Raw genomic sequence first — 17,159 nt, 5'->3', positions numbered from 1 at the left:
GGGTCCCCAAAATCCTCTTCAGTCTGTCCTGGGTGGAGGGGTTGCCACTGGCCCATACTACAAGTACAATGGTGACCTGTGGCGGGTGCTTTGGAGACCGAGGAGGGAGTGAGGAAAGCTGTATGTGGGACAGGAATATGTTAAGTTGCGTGCTATTATATTTCTGCTCATGCATATTTGCATAAATATAGCAATAGCAATAGAAATAACATTTATATACCGCTCTATAGCTGGAAGCTCTCTAAGCAGTTTACAATGATTTAGCATATAAATATACCCGTTTTATACTCTTGTGAGTTCAGTTGCTGTTTTTGCCCTCAAAAACCCACCTCTTAGAAATAGCATGGGGGAGGGAGGGGATGATGCGCAACTTGCAGTGTTGGAGGGGGACCTCCAAACACCTTTAGATCCAGGCTCCAAAGTTATCTAGGTGCACCTCTGATATCATCTACCCTAGGGAGACAGAATGAAAAATGGAGGAGGATTTGTCATTATATGGTCCAGTCTATTCTTCTTGTGCTCTGGGCAAACTAGGACTGAACTTGTTTGACCAAGATATCTTTCATTTAACCCAATTTAAATGTGTTGGGCAGGGGAGAGGTCTCTTGCCTACCAACCTGCAATTCATCCCATAAGTGGCAATGTTCTCAAATGTCCTTTGTTTCAAAGGAAGTGTCCCTCACTCCAGACCATCTTCGCCTTTATTTCTTCAGCATTTGCTGCTCATGAAACAGGATCTCGGCCTCGGTTTCTCCAGCAAGAGCTGCACCAACTCTAGCCTAGGACTTCTGAATGCCACAACTCTTCCAACAAACTATGGCAACCCTTGATTCTAGCAGACAATATTGACAACTTTTTATTTAGCATATTTGTATACCGCCCAAAACTCATGTCTCTGGGCCATTTACAATAAAACACAGATTAAGACAACTTGAAACAAGGATCAATTCTGTGTGCTTGACAGAAACACCATCTTCAGCATCCTATAAGCATGTCAGTAAGCAAAGCTATATAAAGACAATTAACATTGATCTTTATTTCTACATCAAATCCCACCCCCACTCTCCTTTGGATCAAGGGGAGAAAGTCTGTAGGATCCTAGCAGGAAGAGACCTGGAGCCACTTAAAAGCTACCTGAGGGGCTGGGGCAAGGAGCGTGTTCTGGCCTTTCAGGCTTTTATTTAGTCTCAATGTGCTTTTTCTCATCATTTCCATATGCTGCTTTGAATATTATTTGAATACACTAGTTGGTCTAAAATATCTAATCTGCTTTGATAATGCTTCATTCTATTTTCCACTAGCCTCCCTAATTAACAGAGCTTATTTCTTATACTATACTACTTCATTCTTTTTAGATTTTACCCTATTCTATTAGATTTTATCATATTATACTACCTACACTCATTTATTCTTTTTAGGTTTTATCCTAGCCTCTTAGAGGTTATCCTGGGCAATAGCTATTTTTGTTTTAGTTTTTAACCTATTTTAAGTGTGTATTTAAACAATATTGCAAGCAGCACACAAAATAATGGGGGGGGGGGTTTGCGCGCGTGGAGAAGCCATCCAGGATAAAACCCTGGATGCCCCCAAGGCCAGTGGCTGCTCTTAGTAATCTGCAGCAGAGATATCAAGCCAGGCATGAAGAAAATCACACTCCAAGTATCTTGGGGACTTCTCTGAGCAGGAAGCAGCAGAGACAGGAGACCAGGCCTGAAGACTGAACTGCCAGAAAACGGCCCCTGAAGCATGCCGCTCCTTGGAGACCCCCACCAGCCGACAGGCTACGCAGAGCTGTGCCAATATTTATAGGCCACCAAAAATGCAAGTCCTTTGGAGAGAGCCACCATCTTCAGGTGGCAGATGCCTCACAGCGCTGTGGGGATATTGTATGTGACAGAATTGTCCTCAGTCATGAAGAAAAGCATGAGCCAGCCAGCCAGCTCCGAGGAGGGGAGCCTGCCTGTTTCTTCTCTCCTGCTTCTTGTTATCAAGTCATCGCCTCCCGCTTCTCCAGGAAGTATTCAGGGCTCCGGTGCCACCTTGCTGATGTTCTTTCTCCTTGATCCGCAGTTCTTCCTTCAATCTTGCTCCTGTTCTCTTCTAAAATATGGAGAACAAAAAAGATTGTGAATCTTTACACTCCCCATTCCTCCTTACCTGTTTCTGATTTCTACCTGCCCCGATGTGCTTCACCCCCAATTTCTACACTTTGCTTTCTTTACCCATTTGCATTCTAAAAGAAGACAAAAACTTCTTCTTTAACCATTTCCCTCTTTAGAAGACCCCGACCCAGCAATGCCCCCAGCACCAATAGGGGATGGCTCAGCACACAAACTTCAGGTCTAGCATGAGACAGTCTCCTCCGGCGACTTTCCACGTCTCCTCTTGCGCCTTCCTGCTCCTTCCTCTTCCTCCTCCTGTACCTCTTTCTTCTCTCCATTCTCCCCTTTGCCTTCAAAAACAAAGAAAAAAGGTTCATACCTTTCAAGAACTCCTGCTCAATTGGCAAAGAGGCACCTTTTCATGGGGTGATTCTCTTTAGGCCCTCTCCACCCCCAGCACAGTATCTCCAGTGACTGTTGCTGGTGTCTATCTTATGTCTCTTTGTTAAGACTGTGAGCCATTTGGGGACAGAGATCCATCTAATTTATTTATTATTTCTCTGTGTAACACACCCTGAGCCATTTTTGGAAAGGCAGTATACAACAAATAAATCATAATAAATAAAAAATAATCTACTATTTTCCCTCTTTAGAAGGCCTTCTTGAGGACCAGGGCTGTTCATCCAAGAGCCCAACCCAAGGAGAATGAGACCGGAAAGCTTCAGGCTTCAGCATGCGTCTCCTCCATGCCTGGCCAGAGTCTACTCACCGTGTGCCTTCAGCCAGCAGAACCCGCTCATCACACCATCACGCTGCTTGAAGAGGTCAGGGAGGCCAAAGGGATGGGGCAGTTGAGAGCTCCTACCACATCAACACTCACAGGATGAAGGGCGAAGTCACGCAGCCACCGTGTGCCTTCATCACACCACCACGCTGCTTGAAGAGGTCAGGGAGGCCAGAGGGATGGGGCACTTGAGAGATCCTACCAAATCAACACTCACAGGATGAAGGGCGAAGTCAGGCAGACAGGAATGGAGCTAGACAAACTCCAGATAAATGAGGAACCACTAAGTCCATTCTGAGAAGCGCATACTCCCACAATTTGGGGGGCTCCTCAGCGCAAAGACATGAAGTCCAGCATGAAAAGATCTGCAACCCATTCAAAGTAGGGGCTTCCCAGGACAAAGTAGTCCAGCATGAAAAGAGCTTCACCCCAACCAGATCAGGGGCTCTTCAGTATGGCCACTACAAAGACCATGCTCCAAATATTAGAGGGGCTCCCCAGTGCAAAGACATGAGGTCCAGCAGGAAAAAAGTGCGCTCCAAATAGATCAGTGGCTCTTCAGTATATGACCACGACAAAGGACCTCCAGTGACTGTTGCTGCTGTCTATCTTCTGTCGCTTTGTGAGCCTGTGAGCCCCTCGTGAACACAGATCCATCTGAGTTATTTATTATTTCTATGTGTAAACCGCCCTGAGCCATTTTTGGACGGGCTCTATAGAAAGTGGATAAATAAAAAAAAAATCTACTCTTTCCCCTCTTTAGAAGGCCTTCTTGAGGACCAGGTCTGTTCATCCAAGTGCCCAACCCAAGGAGAATGAGACCGGAAAGCTTCAGGCTTCATTCAGCATGCGTCTCCTCCATGCCTGGCCAGAGTCCACTCACCGTGTGCCTTCAGCCAGCAGAACCCGCTCATCACACCACCACGCTGCTTGAAGAGGTCAGGGAGTCCAAAGGGATGGGGCAGTTGAGAGCTCCTACCACATCAACACTCGCAGGATGAAGGGCGAAGTCACGTAGCCTGGAATGGAGCTAGACAAACTCCAGATAAATGAGCAACCACTCAGCGTACAGACACTAAGTCCATTCTGAGAAGCCCATACTCCCGCAATTGGGGAGGCTTCTCAGCACAAAGACATGAAGTCCAGCATGAAAAGAGCTGCACCCCATTCAAATGAGGGGCTCCCCAGGACAAAGTAGTCCAGCATGAAAAGAGCTTCTTCACCCCAACCAGATCAGGGGTTCTTCAGTAAGGCCACTACAAAGGCAATGCTCCAAATATTATAGGGGCTCCCCAGTGCAAAGACATGAAGTCCAGCAGGAAAAAAGGGGCACCCCAGCACTTCAGGGGCTCTTCAGTATATGACCACTACAAAGACTATGCTCCAAATATTATAGGGGCTCCCCAGTGCAAAGACGTGAAGTCCTGCATGAAAAAAGTGCACCCCAAATAGATCAGTGGCTCTTCAGTATATGACCACGACAAAGGACCTCCAGTGACTGTTGCTGCTGTCTATCTTCTTTCGCTTTGTGAGATTGTGAGCCCCTCGTGAACACAGATCCATCTTATTTATTTATTATTTCTCTGTGTAAACCGCCACGAGCCATTTTTGGACGGCCGGTATAGAAAGTGGATAAATAAAAAATAATAATCTCCTCTTTCTCCTCTTTAGAAGGCCTTCTTGAGGACCAGGGCTGTTCATCCAAGAGCCCAACCCAAGGAGAATGAGACCGGAAAGCTTCAGGCTTCAGCATGCGTCTCCATGCCTAGCCAGAGTCCACTCACCGTGTGCCTTCAGCCAGCAGAACCCGCTCATCACACCACCACGCTGCTTGAAGAGGTCAGGGAGTCCAAGGGGATGGGGCAGTTGAGAGATCCTACCACATCAACACTCGCAGGATGAAGGGCGAAGTCACGCAGCCAGGAATGGAGCTAGACAAACTCCAGATAAATTTTTTTATTTATTTTTTTATTTCTTTTTGCATTTATATACCGCCTTTCGTTAAAATGATAACCCCAAGGCGCTTTACAAAAGTTAAAAACATACAATAAAAAGACAATAAAAACATCATGTTACAAGCATAAAAACATATTAAAGTAGGCATAAAACAATACAACAAATAAATGAGCAACCACTCAGCATACAGACACTAAGTCCATTCTGAGAAGCCCATACTCCCACAATTTGGGGGGGCTCCTCAGCGCAAAGACATGAAGTCCAGCATGAAAAGAGCTGCACCCCATCCAAATGAGGGGCTCCCCAGGACAAAGTAGTCCAGCAGGAAAAAAGGGGCACCCCAGGCACTTCAGGGGATCTTCAGTATATGACCACTACAAAGACCATGCTCCAAATATTATAGTGGCTCCCCATGGCTAAGACGTGAAGTCCAGCATGAAAGAAGCTCCACCCTTACCAGATCAGGGGCTCCTGAGAATATGACAATTACAAAGGCCATGCTCCAAATATTATAGTGGCTCCCCAGTGCAAAGACATGAAGTCCAGCAGGAAAAAAGGGGCACCCCAAGCACTTCAGGGGATCTTCAGTATGGCCACTACAAAGGCCATGCTCCAAATATTATAGGGGCTCCCCAGTGCAAAGACGTGAAGTCCTGCATGAAAAAAGTGCACCCCAAATAGATCAGTGGCTCTTCAGTATATGACCACTACAAAGGACCTCCAGTGCCTGTTGCTGCTGTCTATCTGCTGTCGCTTTGTGAGATTGTGAGCCCCTCGTGAACACAGATCCATCTGCGTTATTTATTATTTCTATGTGTAAACTGCCCTGAGCCATTTTTGGACGGGCTCTATAGAAAGGGGATAAATAAAAAAAATAATCTACTCTTTCCCCTCTTTAGAAGGCCTTCTTGAGGACCAGGGCTGTTCATCCAAGAGCCCAACCCAAGGAGAATGAGACCGGAAAGCTTCAGGCTTCAGCATACGTCTCCTCCATGCCTGGCCAGAGTCTACTCACCGTGTGCCTTCAGCCAGCAGAACCCGCTCATCACACCATCACGCTGCTTGAAGAGGTCAGGGAGGCCAAAGGGATGGGGCAGTTGAGAGATCCTACCACATCAATACTCACAGGATGAAGGGCGAAGTCACGCAGCCACCGTGTGCCTTCATCACACCACCACGCTGCTTGAAGAGGTCAGGGAGGCCAGAGGGATGGGGCAATTGAGAGCTCCTACCACATCAACACTCGCAGGATGAAGGGCGAAGTCACGTAGCCTGGAATGGAGCTGGACAAACTCCAGATAAATGAGCAACCACTCAGCGTACAGACACTAAGTCCATTCTGAGAAGCCCATACTCCCACAATTGGGGAGGCTTCTCAGCGCAAAGACATGAAGTCCAGCATGAAAAGAGCTGCACCCCATTCAAATGAGGGGCTCCCCTGGACAAAGTAGTCCAGCATGAAAAGAGCTTCTTCACCCCAACCAGATCAGGGGTTCTTCAGTAAGGCCACTACAAAGGCAATGCTCCAAATATTATAGGGGCTCCCCAGTGCAAAGACATGAAGTCCAGCAGGAAAAAAGGGGCACCCCGGCACTTCAGGGGCTCTTCAGTATATGACCACTACAAAGGCCATGCTCCAAATATTATAGGGGCTCCCCAGTGCAAAGACATGAAGTCCAGCAGGAAAAAAGGGGCACCCCAAGCACTTCAGGGGATCTTCAGTATGGCCACTACAAAGGCCATGCTCCAAATATTATAGGGGCTCCCCAGTGCAAAGACGTGAAGTCCTGCATGAAAAAAGTGCACCCCAAATAGATCAGTGGCTCTTCAGTATATGACCACTACAAAGGACCTCCAGTGCCTGTTGCTGCTGTCTATCTGCTGTCGCTTTGTGAGATTGTGAGCCCCTCGTGAACACAGATCCATCTGAGTTATTTATTATTTCTATGTGTAAACTGCCCTGAGCCATTTTTGGACGGGCTCTATAGAAAGGGGATAAATAAAAAAAATAATCTACTATTTTCCCTCTTTAGAAGGCCTTCTTGAGGACCAGGGCTGTTCATCCAAGAGCCCAACCCAAGGAGAATGAGACCAGAAAGCTTCAGGCTTCAGCATGCGTCTCCTCCATGCCTGGCCAGAGTCTACTCACCGTGTGCCTTCAGCCAGCAGAACCCGCTCATCACACCATCACGCTGCTTGAAGAGGTCAGGGAGGCCAAAGGGATGGGGCAGTTGAGAGATCCTACCACATCAACACTCGCAGGATGAAGGGCGAAGTCACGCAGCCAGGAATGGAGCTAGACAAACTCCAGATAAATTTTTTTATTTATTTGTTATTTCTTTTTGCATTAATATACCGCCTTTCGTTAAAATGATAACCCCAAGGCGCTTTACAAAAGTTAAAAACATACAATAAAAAGACAATAAAAAGATCATGTTACAAGCATAAAAACATATTAAAGTAGGCATAAAACAATACAACAAATAAATGAGCAACCACTCAGCATACAGACACTAAGTCCATTCTGAGAAGCCCATACTCCCACAATTTGGGGGGGCTCCTCAGCGCAAAGACATGAAGTCCAGCATGAAAAGAGCTGCACCCCATCCAAATGAGGGGCTCCCCAGGACAAAGTAGTCCAGCAGGAAAAAAGGGGCACCCCAGGCACTTCAGGGGATCTTCAGTATATGACCACTACAAAGACTATGCTCCAAATATTATAGTGGCTCCCCATGGCTAAGACGTGAAGTCCAGCATGAAAAAAGCTCCACCCTTACCAGATCAGGGGCTCCTGAGAATATGACAACTACAAAGGCCATGCTCCAAATATTATAGGGGCTCCCCAGTGCAAAGACATGAAGTCCAGCAGGAACAAAGGGGCACCCCAGGCACTTCAGGGGATCTTCAGTATATGACCACTACAAAGACCATGCTCCAAATATTATAGTGGCTCTCCATGGCTAAGACGTGAAGTCCAGCATGAAAAAAGCTCCACCCTTACCAGATCAGGGGCTCTTCAGTATGGCCACTACAAAGGCCATGCTCCAAATATTATAGGGGCTCCCCAGTGCAAAGACGTGAAGTCCTGCATGAAAAAAGTGCACCCCAAATAGATCAGTGGCTCTTCAGTATATGACCACTACAAAGGACCTCCAGTGCCTGTTGCTGCTGTCTATCTGCTGTCGCTTTGTGAGATTGTGAGCCCCTCGTGAACACAGATCCATCTGAGTTATTTATTATTTCTATGTGTAAACTGCCCTGAGCCATTTTTGGACGGGCTCTATAGAAAGTGGATAAATAAAAAAAATAATCTACCCTTTCCCCTCTTTAGAAGGCCTTCTTGAGGACCAGGGCTGTTCATCCAAGAGCCCAACCCAAGGAGAATGAGACCGGAAAGCTTCAGGCTTCAGCATGCGTCTCCTCCATGCCTGGCCAGAGTCTACTCACCGTGTGCCTTCAGCCAGCAGAACCCGCTCATCACACCATCACGCTGCTTGAAGAGGTCAGGGAGGCCAAAGGGATGGGGCAGTTGAGAGCTCCTACCACATCAACACTCACAGGATGAAGGGCGAAGTCACGCAGCCACCGTGTGCCTTCATCACACCACCACGCTGCTTGAAGAGGTCAGGGAGGCCAGAGGGATGGGGCAGTTGAGAGCTCCTACCACATCAACACTCACAGGATGAAGGGCGAAGTCACGCAGCCACCGTGTGCCTTCATCACACCACCACGCTGCTTGAAGAGGTCAGGGAGGCCAAAGGGATGAGGCAGTTGAGAGCTCCTACCACATCAACACTCACAGGATGAAGGGGGAAGTCACGCAGCCAGGAATGGAGCTGGAGAAACTCCAGATAAATGAGGAACCACTAAGTCCATTCTGAGAAGCCCATACTCCCACAATTTGGGGGGCTCCTCAGCGCAAAGACATGAAGTCCAGCATGAAAAGATCTGCAACCCATTCAAAGTAGGGGCTTCCCGGGACAAAGTAGTCCAGCATGAAAAGAGCTTCACCCCAACCAGATCAGGGGCTCTTCAGTATGGCCACTACAAAGACCATGCTCCAAATATTATAGGGGCTCCCCAGTGCAAAGACATGAGGTCCAGCAGGAAAAAAGTGCGCTCCAAATAGATCAGTGGCTCTTCAGTATATGACCACGACAAAGGACCTCCAGTGACTGTTGCTGCTGTCTATCTTCTGTCGCTTTGTGAGCCTGTGAGCCCCTCGTGAACACAGATCCATTTGAGTTATTTATTATTTCTATGTGTAAACCGCCCTGAGCCATTTTTGGACGGGCTCTATAGAAAGTGGATAAATAAAAAAAATAATCTACTCTTTCCCCTCTTAAGAAGGCCTTCTTGAGGACCAGGTCTGTTCATCCAAGTGCCCAACCCAAGGAGAATGAGACCGGAAAGCTTCAGGCTTCATTCAGCATGCGTCTCCTCCATGCCTGGCCAGAGTCCACTCACCGTGTGCCTTCAAGCCAGCAGAACCCGCTCATCACACCACCACGCTGCTTGAAGAGGTCAGGGAGTCCAAAGGGATGGGGCAGTTGAGAGCTCCTACCACATCAACACTCGCAGGATGAAGGGCAAAGTCACGTAGCCTGGAATGGAGCTAGACAAACTCCAGATAAATGAGCAACCACTCAGTGTACAGACACTAAGTCCATTCTGAGAAGCCCATACTCCCACAATTGGGGAGGCTTCTCAGCGCAAAGACATGAAGTCCAGCATGAAAAGAGCTGCACCCCATTCAAATGAGGGGCTCCCCAGGACAAAGTAGTCCAGCATGAAAAGAGCTTCTTCACCCCAACCAGATCAGGGGTTCTTCAGTAAGGCCACTACAAAGGCAATGCTCCAAATATTATAGGGGCTCCCCAGTGCAAAGACATGAAGTCCAGCAGGAAAAAAGGGGCACCCCGGCACTTCAGGGGCTCTTCAGTATATGACCACTACAAAGACCATGCTCCAAATATTATAGGGGCTCCCCAGTGCAAAGACGTGAAGTCCTGCATGAAAAAAGTGCACCCCAAATAGATCAGTGGCTCTTCAGTATATGACCACGACAAAGGACCTCCAGTGACTGTTGCTGCTGTCTATCTTCTTTCGCTTTGTGAGATTGTGAGCCCCTCGTGAACACAGATCCATCTTATTTATTTATTATTTCTCTGTGTAAACCGCCACGAGCCATTTTTGGACGGCCGGTATAGAAAGTGGATAAATAAAAAATAATAATCTCCTCTTTCTCCTCTTTAGAAGGCCTTCTTGAGGACCAGGGCTGTTCATCCAAGATCCCAACCCAAGGAGAATGAGACCGGAAAGCTTCAGGCTTCAGCATGCGTCTCCATGCCTAGCCAGAGTCCACTCACCGTGTGCCTTCAGCCAGCAGAACCCGCTCATCACACCACCACGCTGCTTGAAGAGGTCAGGGAGTCCAAGGGGATGGGGCAGTTAAGAGATCCTACCACATCAACACTCGCAGGATGAAGGGCGAAGTCACGCAGCCAGGAATGGAGCTAGACAAACTCCAGATAAATTTATTTATTTATTTGTTATTTCTTTTTGCATTTATATACCGCCTTTCGTTAAAATGATAACCCCAAGGCGCTTTACAAAAGTTAAAAACATACAATAAAAAGACAATAAAAACATCATGTTACAAGCATAAAAACATATTAAAGTAGGCATAAAACAATACAACCAATAAATGAGCAACCACTCAGCATACAGACACTAAGTCCATTCTGAGAAGCCAATACTCCCACAATTTGGGGGGGCTCCTCAGCGCAAAGACATGAAGTCCAGCATGAAAAGAGCTGCACCCCATCCAAATGAGGGGCTCCCCAGGACAAAGTAGTCCAGCAGGAAAAAAGGGGCACCCCAGGCACTTCAGGGGATCTTCAGTATATGACCACTACAAAGACCATGCTCCAAATATTATAGTGGCTCTCCATGGCTAAGACGTGAAGTCCAGCATGAAAGAAGCTCCACCCTTACCAGATCAGGGGCTCTTCAGTATGGCCACTACAAAGGCCATGCTCCAAATATTATAGGGGCTCCCCAGTGCAAAGACGTGAAGTCCTGCATGAAAAAAGTGCACCCCAAATAGATCAGTGGCTCTTCAGTATATGACCACTACAAAGGACCTCCAGTGCCTGTTGCTGCTGTCTATCTGCTGTCGCTTTGTGAGATTGTGAGCCCCTCTTGAACACAGATCCATCTGAGTTATTTATTATTTCTATGTGTAAACTGCCCTGAGCCATTTTTGGACGGGCTCTATAGAAAGTGGATAAATAAAAAAAATAATCTACTCTTTCCCCTCTTTAGAAGGCCTTCTTGAGGACCAGGCTGTTCATCCAAGAGCCCAACCCAAGGAGAATGAGACCGGAAAGCTTCAGGCTTCAGCATGCGTCTCCTCCATGCCTGGCCAGAGTCTACTCACCGTGTGCCTTCAGCCAGCAGAACCCGCTCATCACACCATCACGCTGCTTGAAGAGGTCAGGGAGGCCAAAGGGATGGGGCAGTTGAGAGATCCTACCAAATCAACACTCACAGGATGAAGGGCGCCTTCATCACACCACCACGCTGCTTGAAGAGGTCAGGGAGGCCAAAGGGATGGGGCAGTTGAGAGCTCCTACCACATCAACACTCGTAGGATGAAGGGCGAAGTCACGTAGCCTGGAATGGAGCTAGACAAACTCCAGATAAATGAGCAACCACTCAGCGTACAGTCACTAAGTCCATTCTGAGAAGCCCATACTCCCACAATTGGGGAGGCTTCTCAGCGCAAAGACATGAAGTCCAGCATGAAAAGAGCTGCACCCCATTCAAATGAGGGGCTCCCCAGGACAAAGTAGTCCAGCATGAAAAGAGCTTCTTCACCCCAACCAGATCAGGGGTTCTTCAGTAAGGCCACTACAAAGGCAATGCTCCAAATATTATAGGGGCTCCCCAGTGCAAAGACATGAAGTCCAGCAGGAAAAAAGGGGCACCCCGGAACTTCAGGGGCTCTTCAGTATATGACCACTACAAAGACCATGCTCCAAATATTATAGGGGCTCCCCAGTGCAAAGACGTGAAGTCCAGCAGGAAAAAAGGGGCACCCCAGGCACTTCAGGGGATCTTCAGTATATGAGCACTACAAAGACCATGCTCCAAATATTATAGTGGCTCCCCATGGCTAAGACGTGAAGTCCAGCATGAAAAAAGCTCCACCCTTACCAGATCAGGGGCTCCTGAGAATATGACAACTACAAAGGCCATGCTCCAAATATTATAGGGGCTCCCCAGTGCAAAGACATGAAGTCCACCTGCACTTCAGGGGCTCTTCAGTATATGACCATTACAAAGACCATGCTCCAAATATTATAGGGGCTCCCCATTGCAAAGACGTGAAGTCCTGAATGAATAAAGTACACCCCAAATAGATCAGTGGCTCTTCAGTATATTACCACTAAAAAGACCTTGCTCCAATTATTATAGGGGCTGCCCAGCGCTAAGACATGCAGTCCAGCAGGAATAAAGCTGCATCCCAAACAGATCAGAAGCTCTTCAGTATATGACCACTACAAAGACCATGCTCCAAATATTATAGGGGCACCCTATGCTGAGACATGAAGTCCAGCAGGAAAAAAGGGGCACCCCTGGAATTTCAGGGGCTCTTCAGTATATGACCACTACAAAGACCATGCTCCAAACATTATAGGGGCTCCCCAGTGATGAGACATGAAGTCCACTGGCACTTCAGGGGCTCTTCAGTATATGACCACTACAAAGACCATGCTCCAAATATTATAGGGGCTCTCCATTTCAAAGACGTGAAGTCCTGCATGAATAAAGTGCACCCCAAATAGATCAGTCGTTCTTTAGTATATGACCACTACAAAGACCATGCTTCAAATATTATAAGGGCTGCCCAGTGCTAAGACATGCAGTCCAGCAGTAAAAAAGGGGCACCCCATGAACTTCAGGGGCTCTTCAGTATATTACCACTACACAGACCATGCTCCAATTATTATAGGGGCTGCCCAGTGCTGAGACATGAAGACCAGCAGGAGAAAAAGGGCACCCCATGAACTTCAGGGGCTCTTCAGTATATTACCACTACACAGACCATGCTCCAATTATTATAGGGGCTGCCCAGTGCTGAGACATGCAGTCCAGCAGGAAAAAAGGGCACCCCATGAACTTCAGGGGCTCTTCAGTATATTACCACTACAAAGACCATGCTCCAAATAATATAGGGGCTCCCTAGTGCAAAGACGTGATGTCCTGCATGAAAAAGTGTACCCCAAATAGATCTGTGGTTCTTTAGTATATGACCACTACAAAGACCATGCTCCAAATAATATAGGGGCTCCCCAGTGCAAAGACGTAAAGTCCTGCATGAAAAAAGTACACCCCAAATAGATCAGTGGCTCTTCAGTATATGACCACTACAAAGACCATGCTCCAAATATTATCAGGGCTCCCCAGGGCTAAGACGTGAATTCCTGTATGAAAAAAGCTCCACCCTTACCTGATCAGGGGCTCCTCAGTATATGACAACTACAAAGGCCATGCTCCAAATATTATAGGGGCTCCCCAGTGCAAAGACGTGAAGTCCTGCATGAAAAAAGTGCACCCCAAATAGATCAGTGGTTCTTTAGTATATGACCACTACAAAGACCATGCTCCAAATATTATAGGTGCTGCCCAGTGCTAAGACATGAAGTCCAGCATGAAAAAAGCTGAACTGCAGGCAAATCAGGGGTTCCCCAGTATAGACTCTATGAAGGCCATGTTCCCACAATTTGGGGGGCTCCCCAGTGCAGAGACGTGAAGTCCAGCATGGGATAGCTGAATCTCTGCTCTAGAAGGGGCCACTGAGTGTATGGACACTCAGTTCATACTCTTCAGTCCACGTCCCTCTCAAATCAGGGGCTACTCGGTGCAGGGACATCCAGTCCATCCTGAAGCAGCCAGGCTCAAGGTCTACCAGCCTCTACTTAGGGATGCCTTGCAGAGAGAAAGCCAACAATTTGGGGGGCTCCTCAGCGCAAAGACATGAAGTCCAGCGTGAAAGGAGCTGCACCCCATTCAAATGTGGGGCTACCCAGGACAAAGTAGTCCAGCATGAGAAGAGCTTCACCCGAACCAGATCAGGGGCTCTTCAGTATATGACAACTACAAAGACCATGCTCCAAATATTATAGGGGCTTCCCAGTGCAAAGACATGAAGTCCAGCAGGAAAAAAAGCTGAACCACAGGCAAATCAGGTGTTCTTCAGTATACAGAATCTATGAAGGCCATGTTCCCACAATTTGGGGGGCTCCCCAGCGCAAAGACTTGAAGTCCAGCGTGAAAAAAGCTGCACCCCAATTAGATCCGGGGCTCTTCAGTATATGACAACTACAAAGACCATGCTCCAAATATTATAGGGGCTCCCCAGTGCAAAGACATGAAGTCCAGCAGGAAAAAAGGGGCACCCCAGGCACACTTCAGACCATGCTCCAAATATTATAGGGGCTACCCAGTGCAAAGACGTGAAGTTCAGCATGAAAAAAAGTGCACCCCAAATAGATTAGGGGCTCCCCAGTGCAAAGACCTGAAGTCTAGCATGGGAAAGATGCACCCCAGCCTAATCAGGAGCTCCTCAATGTACAGCCACTAGGAAGGTCATGCTCCCACCATTATAGCCCCTCCCCAGTGCAAAGACATGAAGTCCAGCATGGGAAAGCCACACCGCAACCATTAGGCGCTCCCGCTTTCAGGGTGGATTTGATTTAAATCAAACTGATTTAAATCACGATTTAAATCACGATTTAAATCACTAGCAGGGTGGATTAAAAAAAAAATCTGATTTAAATAAAAAAAATCCAATTTAAATTTAAAAAATTGGATTTTTTAAATTTAAATCGGATTTTTGATTTAAATCAGATTTTTTTATTTAAATTGGATTTTTTTTATTTTTATCCACCCTGCTAATGATTTAAATCAGTTTGATTTAAATCAAATTCACCCTGCCCGCTTGTATTGTCACTAAGAAGGCTATGTTCCCACATTTTTAGGGGTTCCTTCGTGCAGGGACATTAACTTCAGCACAAGAAAGCCAAGCTCCAGGAACTCAGAGTGATACATGGCAGGGAGAAAGTCAGCAATCAAGCCACCCAATTTGTAGAAGCAGAACCTTTCCATTTCTTCTGTGAAGCATCTTGAAAAATAATCATTTCTACTTCTTCCCTTTTCATGTCTCCTGTTGCTCCTTTCTGCTTGTTTTTCTTCCTCCTTCTGCACTACTTTGTCTTTTCTCCCCTTTGCCTCCTAAACAAAGGAAAAAGCTTCATAAGTTTCAAGAATAAGTTTCAAGACCTTTACTGTTTACTCTCTTTTGAATGGCTTATTAAAGACCATCTCCTTGGGATTGTTTTCAATGAAAGTCGCTATATAAATCTAACAATAAATTTAAAAAAATCTGTTCATCAAGGAGTCCAAGCCAAAAATGAGACAACTAGACCTAATTGGATGGGGCAATATATAAATATCATAAATAAATAAATAAATAAGGAGAACCAGACCTCAGATCTTAAGCCTTCAGGACTTGTTTCTTTGCCTCTTCACCGTAAGTCAGCCAAGCCTGCTCAGCACACCACGCTGCTTGAAGAGGTCAAGGATGCTGCATTCCCACTGTCCTTGCTTCCTCTGTGGGCAGGGCAGACCAAGCTGATTTTCTGGGCTGGTTGGAGATGTCACACTTCCACCATCCATCCTTTCCTCCACGGGCAGGGCCAGACCAAGCTGATTGTCTGGGCAAGTCAGATATGCCATTTCACCACTATTCAGGGGCTTCTTAGAACCAAAGTGTAAAATCTAGGTGAAAGGCACACTCCTACTAAATGAGGCCATGTAGAGCAATGAGATAGTCTAGAACAAGAATGAGATCCTCTGACTAAATCAAGGGTTATTCAAAGCAAAAACATGGAGTCCATATAAGAAAGTAATCCTCTAGCTCCTTTGCAGGCTGCTCTGAGTAATGGGTGTCAGGGTACGCAACTTAGCTGTGAGGGGCTACAGCCAAGCCATCTTAGGGACTGCTATGAGAAAAAAATCCTATGCTTTCTGGGGTTTCAGGTTTTTATTGTGGATAAGCTTTTTTCATTATTTCCATATGCTACTTTGAATATCATTTTAATACGCTAGTTCTAAAGTATCTAACCTGCTTTGAAAATGCTTCACACTTTTTTTAAACTTTCCCTAATTAAATGAATGACCTATATTTCCTTTATTATACTGCACTAGATTTTAAAAAAGATTTTATCCTATTCTTTTAGATTTTAACCTATTCTTGTTTTATTTTATCCTATTTAAAGCCTGTTTTTGTTTTTGCTTTTACAAATATCTTAAGTTTGTATTTAAACAATATTCTAAGCAGCATATAGAGACAACGGGTGGGGTAAGCCATCCATAATCAAACCCTGGGAACACCCAAGCTCTTTGGAGGGAGCCACCACCTTCCAGACAGAGCAGCCTCCTGCTCATAGGGCTGGGGGGGAATATTTACAAGCTACCACGTTGCCATCGAAGAAGCACCAAGGGGCTCTTTCCAGGCCGCCCCTCTTCTCTCCCCGCCGAAGTCGCCTCTCTCAGAGCTGTGTGGGGAGCTCCAGAAACCCGCCTCACAGCAACTCCCCTTCCAGCATGCACGGCTCTCGAGGGGCTCCTTGCGCGTCCTCTCAGGGCTGCTTCGCGAGGCTGAAATGAGAGAGTGGAAAAAAAGAAGACACGCCTCGGGGCGGCCGCGGGGAGGGAGGGAGGGAGGGAGACGCAATGCATTGCAATGGAGCCTTGAGCTGGCGGCCCTTGGCTGCGCTCCCCTCCCCGGCAAGGTCTCCTTCCCCTTCAGGCGCCTAAACTCAATGCGAGCGAGGAAACGCGCAGAACCCGCCGAGTTGCCTGGGCAGCCGGCCAATCAACGGCGAGAAGGCAGCCTCGTGCTCTCAAGTCCGGGAGAGCGTGGCCAGCAGCCAGCCAATCAACCACCGCGACCGAAGTTTGCGCGCATGCGCGCGGTGACTCGAGCGGGAAAGGGAAAAAGAGGGTTGCGTGCTGCTGAGGGGGGGGTGGGTGGGGGAATGGCCGCGATGGTGGCTTTCCCCGCCTTCATCCCCCCCCCCCGTTAGAGGGATACACTGAATGACTGAGCCAAGTTTCCAAGACTTGATGCCTATAGAAAGGACACGAGGGCGTCTCGTTCCCTAGCACGGAGCACCAAGCTTGCCAGTTCTGACATAAACTGATCCTGGAGATTATTCCCCCTCCAATATTAGTTTCTCCGCAAT

At 47.1% G+C, this 17,159-nt stretch overlaps 2 long non-coding RNA genes across 2 annotated transcripts; both read right to left on the bottom strand.

Annotated features, from left to right (window-relative positions):
- Positions 1 to 833: 833 nt before the first annotated feature.
- On the bottom strand, positions 834 to 13,441 carry LOC128335680 (uncharacterized). The gene is made up of 2 exons (XR_008311676.1): positions 2,336 to 13,441; positions 834 to 2,100 (listed from the first exon to the last, which is right to left on the bottom strand). It is a non-coding gene; the product is annotated as an uncharacterized LOC128335680 (long non-coding RNA).
- Positions 13,442 to 13,783: 342 nt separating this feature from the next.
- Positions 13,784 to 16,758, bottom strand: LOC128335681 (uncharacterized). The gene is made up of 2 exons (XR_008311677.1): positions 15,399 to 16,758; positions 13,784 to 15,144 (listed from the first exon to the last, which is right to left on the bottom strand). It is a non-coding gene; the product is annotated as an uncharacterized LOC128335681 (long non-coding RNA).
- Positions 16,759 to 17,159: the final 401 nt, after the last annotated feature.

The sequence above is a fragment of the Hemicordylus capensis genome, chromosome 11 (genome assembly GCF_027244095.1).
Source record: "Hemicordylus capensis ecotype Gifberg chromosome 11, rHemCap1.1.pri, whole genome shotgun sequence".
In the NCBI taxonomy this organism is placed as follows: Eukaryota; Metazoa; Chordata; class Lepidosauria; order Squamata; family Cordylidae; genus Hemicordylus; species Hemicordylus capensis.
Note: the sequence above shows the minus strand (reverse complement) of the source record. Positions and strands in the feature narration are given on the sequence as shown.